Source organism: Pelobates fuscus, chromosome 9, assembly GCF_036172605.1.
Source record: "Pelobates fuscus isolate aPelFus1 chromosome 9, aPelFus1.pri, whole genome shotgun sequence".
Taxonomy (NCBI): domain Eukaryota; kingdom Metazoa; phylum Chordata; class Amphibia; order Anura; family Pelobatidae; genus Pelobates; species Pelobates fuscus.
Window position 1 is genome coordinate 57,403,594 of NC_086325.1, and position 15,859 is coordinate 57,419,452.

A 15,859-nucleotide genomic window follows, 5' to 3' on the forward strand; every position below is an offset into this window, starting at 1 on the left:
GCTACCTGCAATTCTGTCGGCACTTAAGCGTTTGGTGCAGGTTAAGCCATTCTTCTCCACTGAAAAGTGACAATTCAAAGCAAGGGGAAAAGACATGGTCTAAGCTTAAAAAATGTTCTGGTTCACCAAATACATTTTAAATTTAAGGCAAGAGTAGCTGAATGGAAAACATAGGTTACTTAGAGAACATTTGTAGAAAATATTTCCAGTTTGGCTAATTTGACCGCAAGTTTGAAATTCACCTTGAATTCTTACTTTAGTGTTGAAGTCCATTTTCAACGTCGCCAACTTCCTTGTGGCAAATAGAAGGGTTTCGGGTCTACCGTTTGAGTCATGCGCGCTTAGATTTTCTCTCAGCACCCACATTCCAAACGCCTCACTTGCCACGCCTACCTTTATTTTTCCCACTGTCAAACATTCCTGTCTGCTCAAGCGCTGGGATCTACTTGTTCCAGACAGATTCAGTGTCTTTCTGATCTAGAAACGTGCTTTGAGAAAATGCAAAGTCAATTGTCTCCTTGAAATGGATGTGAAGTCAGCATCATACGCAAAGAGGAAGGAGACCTCCCGGATACCTTGAAACAGCTTGTCAGCACTCAAGCAAGGGGTGAAGGTGTTGAAACTGACAATGATTTGCAGCAATTTGTGTGTAAGCCGGGAGAAGAGATTCAATTTACAAGCAGGTGAGCAGTGCAGCGCACAGTAGTTTTCTGGTTGACAGGCAGTGCTACGTTTTCAATCAGCCGAAAGTAGCTTTTCAATTGGACCATGTTACCAGGCACGCACGGAGCGCCAGCAGAGCGACGCTCCAAGAGCCCGGATAGCTCAGTCGGTAGAGCATCAGACTTTTAATCTGAGGGTCCAGGGTTCAAGTCCCTGTTCGGGCGCTCCCATGATTTTTAGATCACCAATGTTAAGAGGGGCTACCTGCAATTCTGTCGGCACTTAAGCGTTTGGTGCAGGTTAAGCCATTCTTCTCCACTGAAAAGTGACAATTCAAAGCAAGGGGAAAAGACATGGTCTAAGCTTAAAAAATGTTCTGGTTCACCAAATACATTTTAAATTTAAGGCAAGAGTAGCTGAATGGAAAACATAGGTTACTTAGAGAACATTTGTAGAAAATATTTCCAGTTTGGCTAATTTGACCGCAAGTTTGAAATTCACCTTGAATTCTTACTTTAGTGTTGAAGTCCATTTTCAACGTCGCCAACTTCCTTGTGGCAAATAGAAGGGTTTCGGGTCTACCGTTTGAGTCATGCGCGCTTAGATTTTCTCTCAGCACCCACATTCCAAACGCCTCACTTGCCACGCCTACCTTTATTTTTCCCACTGTCAAACATTCCTGTCTGCTCAAGCGCTGGGATCTACTTGTTCCAGACAGATTCAGTGTCTTTCTGATCTAGAAACGTGCTTTGAGAAAATGCAAAGTCAATTGTCTCCTTGAAATGGATGTGAAGTCAGCATCATACGCAAAGAGGAAGGAGACCTCCCGGATACCTTGAAACAGCTTGTCAGCACTCAAGCAAGGGGTGAAGGTGTTGAAACTGACAATGATTTGCAGCAATTTGTGTGTAAGCCGGGAGAAGAGATTCAATTTACAAGCAGGTGAGCAGTGCAGCGCACAGTAGTTTTCTGGTTGACAGGCAGTGCTACGTTTTCAATCAGCCGAAAGTAGCTTTTCAATTGGACCATGTTACCAGGCACGCACGGAGCGCCAGCAGAGCGACGCTCCAAGAGCCCGGATAGCTCAGTCGGTAGAGCATCAGACTTTTAATCTGAGGGTCCAGGGTTCAAGTCCCTGTTCGGGCGCTCCCATGATTTTTAGATCACCAATGTTAAGAGGGGCTACCTGCAATTCTGTCGGCACTTAAGCGTTTGGTGCAGGTTAAGCCATTCTTCTCCACTGAAAAGTGACAATTCAAAGCAAGGGGAAAAGACATGGTCTAAGCTTAAAAAATGTTCTGGTTCACCAAATACATTTTAAATTTAAGGCAAGAGTAGCTGAATGGAAAACATAGGTTACTTAGAGAACATTTGTAGAAAATATTTCCAGTTTGGCTAATTTGACCGCAAGTTTGAAATTCACCTTGAATTCTTACTTTAGTGTTGAAGTCCATTTTCAACGTCGCCAACTTCCTTGTGGCAAATAGAAGGGTTTCGGGTCTACCGTTTGAGTCATGCGCGCTTAGATTTTCTCTCAGCACCCACATTCCAAACGCCTCACTTGCCACGCCTACCTTTATTTTTCCCACTGTCAAACATTCCTGTCTGCTCAAGCGCTGGGATCTACTTGTTCCAGACAGATTCAGTGTCTTTCTGATCTAGAAACGTGCTTTGAGAAAATGCAAAGTCAATTGTCTCCTTGAAATGGATGTGAAGTCAGCATCATACGCAAAGAGGAAGGAGACCTCCCGGATACCTTGAAACAGCTTGTCAGCACTCAAGCAAGGGGTGAAGGTGTTGAAACTGACAATGATTTGCAGCAATTTGTGTGTAAGCCGGGAGAAGAGATTCAATTTACAAGCAGGTGAGCAGTGCAGCGCACAGTAGTTTTCTGGTTGACAGGCAGTGCTACGTTTTCAATCAGCCGAAAGTAGCTTTTCAATTGGACCATGTTACCAGGCACGCACGGAGCGCCAGCAGAGCGACGCTCCAAGAGCCCGGATAGCTCAGTCGGTAGAGCATCAGACTTTTAATCTGAGGGTCCAGGGTTCAAGTCCCTGTTCGGGCGCTCCCATGATTTTTAGATCACCAATGTTAAGAGGGGCTACCTGCAATTCTGTCGGCACTTAAGCGTTTGGTGCAGGTTAAGCCATTCTTCTCCACTGAAAAGTGACAATTCAAAGCAAGGGGAAAAGACATGGTCTAAGCTTAAAAAATGTTCTGGTTCACCAAATACATTTTAAATTTAAGGCAAGAGTAGCTGAATGGAAAACATAGGTTACTTAGAGAACATTTGTAGAAAATATTTCCAGTTTGGCTAATTTGACCGCAAGTTTGAAATTCACCTTGAATTCTTACTTTAGTGTTGAAGTCCATTTTCAACGTCGCCAACTTCCTTGTGGCAAATAGAAGGGTTTCGGGTCTACCGTTTGAGTCATGCGCGCTTAGATTTTCTCTCAGCACCCACATTCCAAACGCCTCACTTGCCACGCCTACCTTTATTTTTCCCACTGTCAAACATTCCTGTCTGCTCAAGCGCTGGGATCTACTTGTTCCAGACAGATTCAGTGTCTTTCTGATCTAGAAACGTGCTTTGAGAAAATGCAAAGTCAATTGTCTCCTTGAAATGGATGTGAAGTCAGCATCATACGCAAAGAGGAAGGAGACCTCCCGGATACCTTGAAACAGCTTGTCAGCACTCAAGCAAGGGGTGAAGGTGTTGAAACTGACAATGATTTGCAGCAATTTGTGTGTAAGCCGGGAGAAGAGATTCAATTTACAAGCAGGTGAGCAGTGCAGCGCACAGTAGTTTTCTGGTTGACAGGCAGTGCTACGTTTTCAATCAGCCGAAAGTAGCTTTTCAATTGGACCATGTTACCAGGCACGCACGGAGCGCCAGCAGAGCGACGCTCCAAGAGCCCGGATAGCTCAGTCGGTAGAGCATCAGACTTTTAATCTGAGGGTCCAGGGTTCAAGTCCCTGTTCGGGCGCTCCCATGATTTTTAGATCACCAATGTTAAGAGGGGCTACCTGCAATTCTGTCGGCACTTAAGCGTTTGGTGCAGGTTAAGCCATTCTTCTCCACTGAAAAGTGACAATTCAAAGCAAGGGGAAAAGACATGGTCTAAGCTTAAAAAATGTTCTGGTTCACCAAATACATTTTAAATTTAAGGCAAGAGTAGCTGAATGGAAAACATAGGTTACTTAGAGAACATTTGTAGAAAATATTTCCAGTTTGGCTAATTTGACCGCAAGTTTGAAATTCACCTTGAATTCTTACTTTAGTGTTGAAGTCCATTTTCAACGTCGCCAACTTCCTTGTGGCAAATAGAAGGGTTTCGGGTCTACCGTTTGAGTCATGCGCGCTTAGATTTTCTCTCAGCACCCACATTCCAAACGCCTCACTTGCCACGCCTACCTTTATTTTTCCCACTGTCAAACATTCCTGTCTGCTCAAGCGCTGGGATCTACTTGTTCCAGACAGATTCAGTGTCTTTCTGATCTAGAAACGTGCTTTGAGAAAATGCAAAGTCAATTGTCTCCTTGAAATGGATGTGAAGTCAGCATCATACGCAAAGAGGAAGGAGACCTCCCGGATACCTTGAAACAGCTTGTCAGCACTCAAGCAAGGGGTGAAGGTGTTGAAACTGACAATGATTTGCAGCAATTTGTGTGTAAGCCGGGAGAAGAGATTCAATTTACAAGCAGGTGAGCAGTGCAGCGCACAGTAGTTTTCTGGTTGACAGGCAGTGCTACGTTTTCAATCAGCCGAAAGTAGCTTTTCAATTAGACCATGTTACCAGGCACGCACGAAGCGCCAGCAGAGCGACGCTCCAAGAGCCTGGATAGCTCAGTCGGTAGAGCATCAGACTTTTAATCTGAGGGTCCAGGGTTCAAGTCCCTGTTCGGGTGCTCCCACGATTTTTAGATCACCAATGTTAAGAGGGGCTACCTGCAATTCTGTCGGCACTTAAGTGTTTGTTGCAGGTTAAGCCATTCTTCTCCACTGAAAAGTGACAATTCAAAGCAAGGGGAAAAGACATGGTCTAAGCTTAAAAAATTTTCTGGTTCACCAAATACATTTTAAATTTAAGGCAAGAGTAGCTGAATGGAAAACATAGGTTACTTAGAGAACATTTGTAGAAAATATTTCCAGTTTGGCTAATTTGACCGCAAGTTTGAAATTCACCTTGAATTCTTACTTTAGTGTTGAAGTCCATTTTCAACGTCGCCAACTTCCTTGTGGCAAATAGAAGGGTTTCGGGTCTACCGTTTGAGTCATGCGCGCTTAGATTTTCTCTCAGCACCCACATTCCAAACGCCTCACTTGCCACGCCTACCTTTATTTTTCCCATTGTCAAACATTCCTGTCTGCTCAAGCGCTGGGATCTACTTGTTCCAGACGGATTCAGTGTCTTTCTTATCTAGAAACGTGCTTTGAGAAAATGCAAAGTCAATTGTCTCCTTGAAATGGATGTGAAGTCAGCATCATACGCAAAGAGGAAGGAGACCTCCCGGATACCTTGAAACAGCTTGTCAGCACTCAAGCAAGGGGTGAAGGTGTTGAAACTGACAATGATTTGCAGCAATTTGTGTGTAAGCCGGGAGAAGAGATTCAATTTACAAGCAGGTGAGCAGTGCAGCGCACAGTAGTTTTCTGGTTGACAGGCAGTGCTACGTTTTCAATCAGCCGGAAGTAGCTTTTCAATTGGACCATGTTACCAGGCACGCATGGAGCGCCAGCAGAGCGATGCTCCAAGAGCCCGGATAGCTCAGTCGGTAGAGCATCAGACTTTTAATCTGAGGGCCCAGGGTTCAAGTCCCTGTTCGGGCGCTCCCATGATTTTTAGATCACCAATGTTAAGAGGTGCTACCTGCAATTCTGTCGGCACTTAAGCGTTTGTTGCAGGTTAAGCCTTTCTTCTCCACTGAAAAGTGACAATTCAAAGCAAGGGGAAAAGACATGGTCTAAGCATAAAAAATGTTCTGGTTCACCAAATACATTTTAAATTTAAGGCAAGAGTAGCTGAATGGAAAACATATGTTACTTAGAGAACATTTGTAGAAAATATTTCCAGTTTGGCTAATTTGACCGCAAGTTTGAAATTCACCTTGAATTTTTACTTTAGTGTTGAAGTCCATTTTCAACGTCGCCAACTTCCTTGTGGCAAATAGAAGGGTTTCGGGTCTACCGTTTGAGTCATGCGCGCTTAGATTTTCTCTCAGCACCCACATTCCAAACGCCTCACTTGCCACGCCTACCTTTATTTTTCCCACTGTCAAACATTCCTGTCTGCTCAAGCACTGGGATCTACTTGTTCCAGACAGATTCAGTGTCTTTCTGATCTAGAAACGTGCTTTGAGAAAATGCAAAGTCAATTATCTCCTTGAAATGGATGTGAAGTCAGCATCATACGCAAAGAGGAAGGAGACCTCCCGGATACCTTGAAACAGCTTGTCAGCACTCAAGCAAGGGGTGAAGGTGTTGAAACTGACAATGATTTGCAGCAATTTGTGTGTAAGCCGGGAGAAGAGATTCAATTTACAAGCAGGTGAGCAGTGCAGCTCACAGTAGTTTTCTGGTTGACAGGCAGTGCTACGTTTTCAATCAGCCGAAAGTAGCTTTTCAATTGGACCATGTTACCAGGCACGCACGGAGCGCCAGCAGAGCGACGCTCCAAGAGCCCGGATAGCTCAGTCGGTAGAGCATCAGACTTTTAATCTGAGGGTCCAGGGTTCAAGTCCCTGTTCGGGCGCTCCCATGATTTTTAGATCACCAATGTTAACAGGGGCTACCTGCAATTCTGTCGGCACTTAAGCGTTTGTTGCAGGTTAAGCCATTCTTCTCCACTGAAAAGTGACAATTCAAAGCAAGGGGAAAAGACATGGTCTAAGCTTAAAAAATGTTCTGGTTCACCAAATACATTTTAAATGTAAGGCAAGAGTAGCTGAATGGAAAACATATGTTACTTAGAGAACATTTGTAGAAAATATTTCCAGTTTGGCTAATTTGACCGCAAGTTTGAAATTCACCTTGAATTTTTACTTTAGTGTTGAAGTCCATTTTCAACGTCGCCAACTTCCTTGTGGCAAATAGAAGGGTTTCGGGTCTACCGTTTGAGTCATGCGCGCTTAGATTTTCTCTCAGCACCCACATTCCAAACGCCTCACTTGCCACGCCTACCTTTATTTTTTCCACTGTCAAACATTCCTGTCTGCTCAAGCACTGGGATCTACTTGTTCCAGACAGATTCAGTGTCTTTCTGATCTAGAAACGTGCTTTGAGAAAATGCAAAGTCAATTATCTCCTTGAAATGGATGTGAAGTCAGCATCATACGCAAAGAGGAAGGAGACCTCCCGGATACCTTGAAACAGCTTGTCAGCACTCAAGCAAGGGGTGAAGGTGTTGAAAGTGACAATGATTTGCAGCAATTTGTGTGTAAGCCGGGAGAAGAGATTCAATTTACAAGCAGGTGAGCAGTGCAGCGCACAGTAGTTTTCTGGTTGACAGGCAGTGCTACGTTTTCAATCAGCCGAAAGTAGCTTTTCAATTGGACCATGTTACCAGGCACGCACGGAGCGCCAGCAGAGCGACGCTCCAAGAGCCCGGATAGCTCAGTCGGTAGAGCATCAGACTTTTAATCTGAGGGTCCAGGGTTCAAGTCCCTGTTCGGGCGCTCCCATGATTTTTAGATCACCAATGTTAAGAGGGGCTACCTGCAATTCTGTCGGCACTTAAGTGTTTGTTGCAGGTTAAGCCATTCTTCTCCACTGAAAAGTGACAATTCAAAGCAAGGGGAAAAGACATGGTCTAAGCTTAAAACATTTTCTGGTTCACCAAATACATTTTAAATTTAAGGCAAGAGTAGCTGAATGGAAAACATAGGTTACTTAGAGAACATTTGTAGAAAATATTTCCAGTTTGGCTAATTTGACCGCAAGTTTGAAATTCACCTTGAATTTTTACTTTAGTGTTGAAGTCCATTTTCAACGTCGCCAACTTCCTTGTGGCAAATAGAAGGGTTTCGGGTCTACCGTTTGAGTCATGCGCGCTTAGATTTTCTCTCAGCACCCACATTCCAAACGCCTCACTTGCCACGCCTACCTTTATTTTTTCCACTGTCAAACATTCCTGTCTGCTCAAGCGCTGGGATCTACTTGTTCCAGACAGATTCAGTGTCTTTCTGATCTAGAAACGTGCTTTGAGAAAATGCAAAGTCAATTGTCTCCTTGAAATGGATGTGAAGTCAGCATCATACGCAAAGAGGAAGGAGACCTCCCGGATACCTTGAAACAGCTTGTCAGCACTCAAGCAAGGGGTGAAGGTGTTGAAACTGACAATGATTTGCAGCAATTTGTGTGTAAGCCGGGAGAAGAGATTCAATTTACAAGCAGGTGAGCAGTGCAGCTCACAGTAGTTTTCTGGTTGACAGGCAGTGCTACGTTTTCAATCAGCCGAAAGTAGCTTTTCAATTGGACCATGTTACCAGGCACGCACGGAGCGCCAGCAGAGCGACGCTCCAAGAGCCCGGATAGCTCAGTCGGTAGAGCATCAGACTTTTAATCTGAGGGTCCAGGGTTCAAGTCCCTGTTTGGGCGCTCCCATGATTTTTAGATCACCAATGTTAACAGGGGCTACCTGCAATTCTGTCGGCACTTAAGCGTTTGTTGCAGGTTAAGCCATTCTTCTCCACTGAAAAGTGACAATTCAAAGCAAGGGGAAAAGACATGGTCTAAGCTTAAAAAATGTTCTGGTTCACCAAATACATTTTAAATTTAAGGCAAGAGTAGCTGAATGGAAAACATATGTTACTTAGAGAACATTTGTAGAAAATATTTCCAGTTTGGCTAATTTGACCGCAAGTTTGAAATTCACCTTGAATTTTTACTTTAGTGTTGAAGTCCATTTTCAACGTCGCCAACTTCCTTGTGGCAAATAGAAGGGTTTCGGGTCTACCGTTTGAGTCATGCGCGCTTAGATTTTCTCTCAGCACCCACATTCCAAACGCCTCACTTGTCACGCCTACCTTTATTTTTTCCACTGTCAAACATTCCTGTCTGCTCAAGCACTGGGATCTACTTGTTCCAGACAGATTCAGTGTCTTTCTGATCTAGAAACGTGCTTTGAGAAAATGCAAAGTCAATTGTCTCCTTGAAATGGATGTGAAGTCAGCATCATACGCAAAGAGGAAGGAGACCTCCCGGATACCTTGAAACAGCTTGTCAGCACTCAAGCAAGGGGTGAAGGTGTTGAAACTGACAATGATTTGCAGCAATTTGTGTGTAAGCCGGGAGAAGAGATTCAATTTACAAGCAGGTGAGCAGTGCAGCGCACAGTAGTTTTCTGGTTGACAGGCAGTGCTACGTTTTCAATCAGCCGAAAGTAGCTTTTCAATTGGACCATGTTACCAGGCACGCACGGAGCGCCAGCAGAGCGACGCTCCAAGAGCCCGGATAGCTCAGTCGGTAGAGCATCAGACTTTTAATCTGAGGGTCCAGGGTTCAAGTCCCTGTTCGGGCGCTCCCATGATTTTTAGATCACCAATGTTAAGAGGGGCTACCTGCAATTCTGTCGGCACTTAAGCGTTTGGTGCAGGTTAAGCCATTCTTCTCCACTGAAAAGTGACAATTCAAAGCAAGGGGAAAAGACATGGTCTAAGCTTAAAAAATGTTCTGGTTCACCAAATACATTTTAAATTTAAGGCAAGAGTAGCTGAATGGAAAACATAGGTTACTTAGAGAACATTTGTAGAAAATATTTCCAGTTTGGCTAATTTGACCGCAAGTTTGAAATTCACCTTGAATTCTTACTTTAGTGTTGAAGTCCATTTTCAACGTCGCCAACTTCCTTGTGGCAAATAGAAGGGTTTCGGGTCTACCGTTTGAGTCATGCGCGCTTAGATTTTCTCTCAGCACCCACATTCCAAACGCCTCACTTGCCACGCCTACCTTTATTTTTCCCACTGTCAAACATTCCTGTCTGCTCAAGCGCTGGGATCTACTTGTTCCAGACAGATTCAGTGTCTTTCTGATCTAGAAACGTGCTTTGAGAAAATGCAAAGTCAATTGTCTCCTTGAAATGGATGTGAAGTCAGCATCATACGCAAAGAGGAAGGAGACCTCCCGGATACCTTGAAACAGCTTGTCAGCACTCAAGCAAGGGGTGAAGGTGTTGAAACTGACAATGATTTGCAGCAATTTGTGTGTAAGCCGGGAGAAGAGATTCAATTTACAAGCAGGTGAGCAGTGCAGCGCACAGTAGTTTTCTGGTTGACAGGCAGTGCTACGTTTTCAATCAGCCGAAAGTAGCTTTTCAATTGGACCATGTTACCAGGCACGCACGGAGCGCCAGCAGAGCGACGCTCCAAGAGCCCGGATAGCTCAGTCGGTAGAGCATCAGACTTTTAATCTGAGGGTCCAGGGTTCAAGTCCCTGTTTGGGCGCTCCCATGATTTTTAGATCACCAATGTTAAGAGGGGCTACCTGCAATTCTGTCGGCACTTAAGCGTTTGGTGCAGGTTAAGCCATTCTTCTCCACTGAAAAGTGACAATTCAAAGCAAGGGGAAAAGACATGGTCTAAGCTTAAAAAATGTTCTGGTTCACCAAATACATTTTAAATTTAAGGCAAGAGTAGCTGAATGGAAAACATAGGTTACTTAGAGAACATTTGTAGAAAATATTTCCAGTTTGGCTAATTTGACCGCAAGTTTGAAATTCACCTTGAATTCTTACTTTAGTGTTGAAGTCCATTTTCAACGTCGCCAACTTCCTTGTGGCAAATAGAAGGGTTTCGGGTCTACCGTTTGAGTCATGCGCGCTTAGATTTTCTCTCAGCACCCACATTCCAAACGCCTCACTTGCCACGCCTACCTTTATTTTTCCCACTGTCAAACATTCCTGTCTGCTCAAGCGCTGGGATCTACTTGTTCCAGACAGATTCAGTGTCTTTCTGATCTAGAAACGTGCTTTGAGAAAATGCAAAGTCAATTGTCTCCTTGAAATGGATGTGAAGTCAGCATCATACGCAAAGAGGAAGGAGACCTCCCGGATACCTTGAAACAGCTTGTCAGCACTCAAGCAAGGGGTGAAGGTGTTGAAACTGACAATGATTTGCAGCAATTTGTGTGTAAGCCGGGAGAAGAGATTCAATTTACAAGCAGGTGAGCAGTGCAGCGCACAGTAGTTTTCTGGTTGACAGGCAGTGCTACGTTTTCAATCAGCCGAAAGTAGCTTTTCAATTGGACCATGTTACCAGGCACGCACGGAGCGCCAGCAGAGCGACGCTCCAAGAGCCCGGATAGCTCAGTCGGTAGAGCATCAGACTTTTAATCTGAGGGTCCAGGGTTCAAGTCCCTGTTCGGGCGCTCCCATGATTTTTAGATCACCAATGTTAAGAGGGGCTACCTGCAATTCTGTCGGCACTTAAGCGTTTGGTGCAGGTTAAGCCATTCTTCTCCACTGAAAAGTGACAATTCAAAGCAAGGGGAAAAGACATGGTCTAAGCTTAAAAAATGTTCTGGTTCACCAAATACATTTTAAATTTAAGGCAAGAGTAGCTGAATGGAAAACATAGGTTACTTAGAGAACATTTGTAGAAAATATTTCCAGTTTGGCTAATTTGACCGCAAGTTTGAAATTCACCTTGAATTCTTACTTTAGTGTTGAAGTCCATTTTCAACGTCGCCAACTTCCTTGTGGCAAATAGAAGGGTTTCGGGTCTACCGTTTGAGTCATGCGCGCTTAGATTTTCTCTCAGCACCCACATTCCAAACGCCTCACTTGCCACGCCTACCTTTATTTTTCCCACTGTCAAACATTCCTGTCTGCTCAAGCGCTGGGATCTACTTGTTCCAGACAGATTCAGTGTCTTTCTGATCTAGAAACGTGCTTTGAGAAAATGCAAAGTCAATTGTCTCCTTGAAATGGATGTGAAGTCAGCATCATACGCAAAGAGGAAGGAGACCTCCCGGATACCTTGAAACAGCTTGTCAGCACTCAAGCAAGGGGTGAAGGTGTTGAAACTGACAATGATTTGCAGCAATTTGTGTGTAAGCCGGGAGAAGAGATTCAATTTACAAGCAGGTGAGCAGTGCAGCGCACAGTAGTTTTCTGGTTGACAGGCAGTGCTACGTTTTCAATCAGCCGAAAGTAGCTTTTCAATTGGACCATGTTACCAGGCACGCACGGAGCACCAGCAGAGCGACGCTCCAAGAGCCCGGGTAGCTCAGTCGGTAGAGCATCAGACTTTTAATCTGAGGGTCCAGGGTTCAAGTCCCTGTTCAGGTGCTCCCATGATTTTTAGATCACCAAGGTTAAGAGGGGCTACCTGCAATTCTGTCGGCACTTAAGTGTTTGGTGCAGGTTAAGCCATTCTTCTCCACTGAAAAGTGACAATTCAAAGCAAGGGGAAAAGACATGGTCTAAGCTTAAAAAATGTTCTGGTTCACCAAATACGTTTTAAATTTAAGGCAAGAGTAGCTGAATGGAAAACATAGGTTATTTAGAGAACATTTGTAGAAAATATTTCCAGTTTGGCTAATTTGACCGCAAGTTTGAAATTCACCTTGAATTCTTACTTTAGTGTTGAAGTCCATTTTCAACGTTGCCAACTTCCTTGTGGCAAATAGAAGGGTTTCGGGTCTACCGTTTGAGTCATGCGCGCTTAGATTTTCTCTCAGCACCCACATTCCAAACGCCTCACTTGCCACGCCTACCTTTATTTTTCCCACTGTCAAACATTCCTGTCTGCTCAAGCGCTGTGATCTACTTGTTCCAGACAGATTCAGTGTCTTTCTGATCTAGAAACGTGCTTTGAGAAAATGCAAAGTCAATTGTCTCCTTGAAATGGATGTGAAGTCAGCATCATACGCAAAGAGGAAGGAGACCTCCCAGATACCTTGAAACAGCTTGTCAGCACTCAAGCAAGGGGTGAAGGTGTTGAAACTGACAATGATTTGCAGCAATTTGTGTGTAAGCCGGGAGAAGAGATTCAATTTACAAGCAGGTGAGCAGTGCAGCGCACAGTAGTTTTCTGGTTGACAGGCAGTGCTACGTTTTCAATCAGCCGAAAGTAGCTTTTCAATTGGACCATGTTACCAGGCACGCACGGAGCGCCAGCAGAGCGACGCTCCAAGAGCCCGGATAGCTCAGTCGGTAGAGCATCAGACTTTTAATCTGAGGGTCCAGGGTTCAAGTCCCTGTTCGGGCGCTCCCATGATTTTTAGATCTTTTAGATCACCAATGTTAAGAGGGGCTACCTGCAATTCTGTCGGCACTTAAGCAGGTTAAGCCATTCTTCTCCACTGAAAAGTGACAATTCAAAGCAAGGGGAAAAGACATGGTCTAAGCTTAAAAAATGTTCTGGTTCACCAAATACATTTTAAATTTAAGGCAAGAGTAGCTGAATGGAAAACATAGGTTACTTAGAGAACATTTGTAGAAAATATTTCCAGTTTGGCTAATTTGACCGCAAGTTTGAAATTCACCTTGAATTCTTACTTTAGTGTTGAAGTCCATTTTCAACGTCGCCAACTTCCTTGTGGCAAATAGAAGGGTTTCGGGTCTACCGTTTGAGTCATGCGCGCTTAGATTTTCTCTCAGCACCCACATTCCAAACGCCTCACTTGCCACGCCTACCTTTATTTTTCCCACTGTCAAACATTCCTGTCTGCTCAAGCGCTGGGATCTACTTGTTCCAGACAGATTCAGTGTCTTTCTGATCTAGAAACGTGCTTTGAGAAAATGCAAAGTCAATTGTCTCCTTGAAATGGATGTGAAGTCAGCATCATACGCAAAGAGGAAGGAGACCTCCCGGATACCTTGAAACAGCTTGTCAGCACTCAAGCAAGGGGTGAAGGTGTTGAAACTGACAATGATTTGCAGCAATTTGTGTGTAAGCCGGGAGAAGAGATTCAATTTACAAGCAGGTGAGCAGTGCAGCGCACAGTAGTTTTCTGGTTGACAGGCAGTGCTACGTTTTCAATCAGCCGAAAGTAGCTTTTCAATTGGACCATGTTACCAGGCACGCACGGAGCACCAGCAGAGCGACGCTCCAAGAGCCCGGATAGCTCAGTCGGTAGAGCATCAGACTTTTAATCTGAGGGTCCAGGGTTCAAGTCCCTGTTCAGGCGCTCCCATGATTTTTAGATCACCAAGGTTAAGAGGGGCTACCTGCAATTCTGTCGGCACTTAAGTGTTTGGTGCAGGTTAAGCCATTCTTCTCCACTGAAAAGTGACAATTCAAAGCAAGGGGAAAAGACATGGTCTAAGCTTAAAAAATGTTCTGGTTCACCAAATACGTTTTAAATTTAAGGCAAGAGTAGCTGAATGGAAAACATAGGTTATTTAGAGAACATTTGTAGAAAATATTTCCACTTTGGCTAATTTGACCGCAAGTTTGAAATTCACCTTGAATTCTTACTTTAGTGTTGAAGTCCATTTTCAACGTCGCCAACTTCCTTGTGGCAAATAGAAGGGTTTCGGGTCTACCGTTTGAGTCATGCGCGCTTAGATTTTCTCTCAGCACCCACATTCCAAACGCCTCACTTGCCACGCCTACCTTTATTTTTCCCACTGTCAAACATTCCTGTCTGCTCAAGCGCTGGGATCTACTTGTTCCAGACAGATTCAGTGTCTTTCTGATCTAGAAACGTGCTTTGAGAAAATGCAAAGTCAATTGTCTCCTTGAAATGGATGTGAAGTCAGCATCATACGCAAAGAGGAAGGAGACCTCCCAGATACCTTGAAACAGCTTGTCAGCACTCAAGCAAGGGGTGAAGGTGTTGAAACTGACAATGATTTGCAGCAATTTGTGTGTAAGCCGGGAGAAGAGATTCAATTTACAAGCAGGTGAGCAGTGCAGCGCACAGTAGTTTTCTGGTTGACAGGCAGTGCTACGTTTTCAATCAGCCGAAAGTAGCTTTTCAATTGGACCATGTTACCAGGCACGCACGGAGCGCCAGCAGAGCGACGCTCCAAGAGCCCGGATAGCTCAGTCGGTAGAGCATCAGACTTTAAATCTGAGGGTCCAGGGTTCAAGTCCCTGTTCGGGCGCTCCCATGATTTTTAGATCTTTTAGATCACCAATGTTAAGAGGGGCTACCTGCAATTCTGTCGGCACTTAAGCAGGTTAAGCCATTCTTCTCCACTGAAAAGTGACAATTCAAAGCAAGGGGAAAAGACATGGTCTAAGCTTAAAAAATGTTCTGGTTCACCAAATACATTTTAAATTTAAGGCAAGAGTAGCTGAATGGAAAACATAGGTTACTTAGAGAACATTTGTAGAAAATATTTCCAGTTTGGCTAATTTGACCGCAAGTTTGAAATTCACCTTGAATTCTTACTTTAGTGTTGAAGTCCATTTTCAACGTCGCCAACTTCCTTGTGGCAAATAGAAGGGTTTCGGGTCTACCGTTTGAGTCATACGCGCTTAGATTTTCTCTCAGCACCCACATTCCAAACGCCTCACTTGCCACGCCTACCTTTATTTTTCCCACTGTCAAACATTCCTGTCTGCTCAAGCGCTGGGATCTACTTGTTCCAGACAGATTCAGTGTCTTTCTGATCTAGAAACGTGCTTTGAGAAAATGCAAAGTCAATTGTCTCCTTGAAATGGATGTGAAGTCAGCATCATACGCAAAGAGGAAGGAGACCTCCCGGATACCTTGAAACAGCTTGTCAGCACTCAAGCAAGGGGTGAAGGTGTTGAAACTGACAATGATTTGCAGCAATTTGTGTGTAAGCCGGGAGAAGAGATTCAATTTACAAGCAGGTGAGCAGTGCAGCGCACAGTAGTTTTCTGGTTGACAGGCAGTGCTACGTTTTCAATCAGCCGAAAGTAGCTTTTCAATTGGACCATGTTACCAGGCACGCACGGAGCGCCAGCCGAGCGACGCTCCAAGAGCCCGGATAGCTCAGTCGGTAGAGCATCAGACTTTTAATCTGAGGGTCCAGGGTTCAAGTCCCTGTTCGGGCGCTCCCATGATTTTTAGATCACCAATGTTAAGAGGGGCTACCTGCAATTCTGTCGGCACTTAAGCGTTTGGTGCAGGTTAAGCCATTCTTCTCCACTGAAAAGTGACAATTCAAAGCAAGGGGAAAAGACATGGTCTAAGCTTAAAAAATGTTCTGGTTCACCAAATACGTTTTAAATTTAAGGCAAGAGTAGCTGAATGGAAAACATAGGTTACTTAGAG

At 44.3% G+C, this 15,859-nt stretch overlaps 13 non-coding genes across 13 annotated transcripts; all 13 read left to right on the top strand.

The window, feature by feature from the left end:
- The first annotated feature begins 814 nt into the window (after positions 1–814).
- Positions 815–887, top strand: TRNAK-UUU (transfer RNA lysine (anticodon UUU)). Its single transcript has one exon. It is a non-coding gene; the product is annotated as a tRNA-Lys (tRNA).
- An 849-nt stretch (positions 888–1,736) lies between these two features.
- TRNAK-UUU (transfer RNA lysine (anticodon UUU)) lies at positions 1,737–1,809 on the top strand. The gene has a single exon. It is a non-coding gene; the product is annotated as a tRNA-Lys (tRNA).
- Positions 1,810–2,658: 849 nt separating this feature from the next.
- Positions 2,659–2,731, top strand: TRNAK-UUU (transfer RNA lysine (anticodon UUU)). Its single transcript has one exon. It is a non-coding gene; the product is annotated as a tRNA-Lys (tRNA).
- Positions 2,732–3,580: 849 nt separating this feature from the next.
- On the top strand, positions 3,581–3,653 carry TRNAK-UUU (transfer RNA lysine (anticodon UUU)). Its single transcript has one exon. It is a non-coding gene; the product is annotated as a tRNA-Lys (tRNA).
- Positions 3,654–5,424: 1,771 nt separating this feature from the next.
- On the top strand, positions 5,425–5,497 carry TRNAK-UUU (transfer RNA lysine (anticodon UUU)). The gene has a single exon. It is a non-coding gene; the product is annotated as a tRNA-Lys (tRNA).
- Positions 5,498–6,346: 849 nt separating this feature from the next.
- On the top strand, positions 6,347–6,419 carry TRNAK-UUU (transfer RNA lysine (anticodon UUU)). The gene has a single exon. It is a non-coding gene; the product is annotated as a tRNA-Lys (tRNA).
- Positions 6,420–7,268: 849 nt separating this feature from the next.
- TRNAK-UUU (transfer RNA lysine (anticodon UUU)) lies at positions 7,269–7,341 on the top strand. Its single transcript has one exon. It is a non-coding gene; the product is annotated as a tRNA-Lys (tRNA).
- An 849-nt stretch (positions 7,342–8,190) lies between these two features.
- TRNAK-UUU (transfer RNA lysine (anticodon UUU)) lies at positions 8,191–8,263 on the top strand. The gene has a single exon. It is a non-coding gene; the product is annotated as a tRNA-Lys (tRNA).
- Positions 8,264–9,112: 849 nt separating this feature from the next.
- TRNAK-UUU (transfer RNA lysine (anticodon UUU)) lies at positions 9,113–9,185 on the top strand. The gene has a single exon. It is a non-coding gene; the product is annotated as a tRNA-Lys (tRNA).
- Positions 9,186–10,034: 849 nt separating this feature from the next.
- Positions 10,035–10,107, top strand: TRNAK-UUU (transfer RNA lysine (anticodon UUU)). Its single transcript has one exon. It is a non-coding gene; the product is annotated as a tRNA-Lys (tRNA).
- An 849-nt stretch (positions 10,108–10,956) lies between these two features.
- On the top strand, positions 10,957–11,029 carry TRNAK-UUU (transfer RNA lysine (anticodon UUU)). The gene has a single exon. It is a non-coding gene; the product is annotated as a tRNA-Lys (tRNA).
- A 1,771-nt stretch (positions 11,030–12,800) lies between these two features.
- TRNAK-UUU (transfer RNA lysine (anticodon UUU)) lies at positions 12,801–12,873 on the top strand. The gene has a single exon. It is a non-coding gene; the product is annotated as a tRNA-Lys (tRNA).
- A 2,693-nt stretch (positions 12,874–15,566) lies between these two features.
- TRNAK-UUU (transfer RNA lysine (anticodon UUU)) lies at positions 15,567–15,639 on the top strand. The gene has a single exon. It is a non-coding gene; the product is annotated as a tRNA-Lys (tRNA).
- The last annotated feature ends 220 nt before the right edge of the window (positions 15,640–15,859 follow it).